Here is a 1,413-nt window from a genome sequence, read left to right on the forward strand (position 1 = left end):
CTACCATTTTGACCGAGCCAAATGCAGGTGCCTACTGGAAAAACAGTGGCTTCCTAGATGGGCATGGTGGCATGGTTCTTGTATTGCAGTACTCTGGGAAGTGAGGCAGGATTGCAAGTTGAACTCAGTCTTAGTTTAGTGAGAGCTTGTCTCAAAATTTAAAGGGGGCGAGGCACTCGATGTGAAGCCCAGTACAAAAGTCCTGGGCTCAGTCCTGCACTTTGGGTGGTGAGGGATGAGAAAAGCAAAGCAATGGGCTCCTGTAATTTTTGTTTAATAGTGTCCTGTATCTTGGGTAGTTGTGTCCTTTCCTTTGTGGACTGAAAGGTCATGGTGTTAATGTGGCTTGTGTGTGCACTACATCTTGTGGGTCCTATCAGATTTGGCTTATGTTAATAAGAAAGTTACTGTATTAGTCTTAACAGGAAGAAATTAAACAATTAATGTTTTCACTTTCTTGGGACATGCCTGATTGCACACAGTTACAGCTTTATTGGCTACACTCCTTGACAGCATGTTTTTTCTACTGGTTAGAAATACATGAATACTTTTGTTTCTGAAGGGGTAATTATGCATATTTAGGGGTTTGACAGTGTCTTTAAGCATTTGCTTTGGTGCACCTAATGGAATCTGAAGTTGCTGAGGAGTGTTTAAATATAAATACATTTAGTAGATGCTTAAAAGTCTTTTTCTTGAATGAACAGTCTCAAGAAGAGAATCAGTTATTTTGCCCGATTATTTTGCTGTTTGGAACACATAGTTTTATGAAAAGAATGTGTGTGCTGTGGAGTTGGCATAATTATTCAAGTCAGGACCTTCTGGGTTGAATATCAAACTCCATTCTTTACTGGTTGAAAGACATAGCAAGAAAGAAAGCCTTGGCCAGTGAGTCACCATGTTGGTTTTGTGTTTCAGTGTGTGTTTTCATTGGGGATTGAACCTAGGACCTTTGAACTAAGCTGTATATCAGCCTTTATTTTCAGACCAAGTCTTGCAAGTTACTGATGACTAAGTTGCTCAGGCTGGTCTCAAGCTTGAGATCCTCCTGCCTCAGCCTCCAAGAGTGCTGGGGATTATAAACATGACCCTGCATACAAAGTAACCTGGCATAGTAGCCTTTTAAACCTTTGATTCCTTAGCTGCAAATTGGGATTAAATCTATCATATGGCTAATTATGAGATTAAAATGAAAGGGATTTAGGGTACGATAGCTGGTTCCTATAAGTGAGGATGTTTTCACTCCTTTACACTTTTAATTTTTCGATAGTTACTAGTAGGTTTTTTTCCCTCCATATTGAAATGATTTGTTTAGTCGTGTTTCATTGTTGAGTCCAGCTTGTTTGTTTTGCTATGCATGTGCCCTATCACTGAGCTACAATCCAAGTCATGTGTGTCCCACTCTTCTTGTGTTTT

This window comes from Octodon degus, unplaced genomic scaffold, assembly GCF_000260255.1.
Source record: "Octodon degus isolate 3935 unplaced genomic scaffold, OctDeg1.0 scaffold00192, whole genome shotgun sequence".
Classification (NCBI taxonomy): Eukaryota; Metazoa; Chordata; class Mammalia; order Rodentia; family Octodontidae; genus Octodon; species Octodon degus.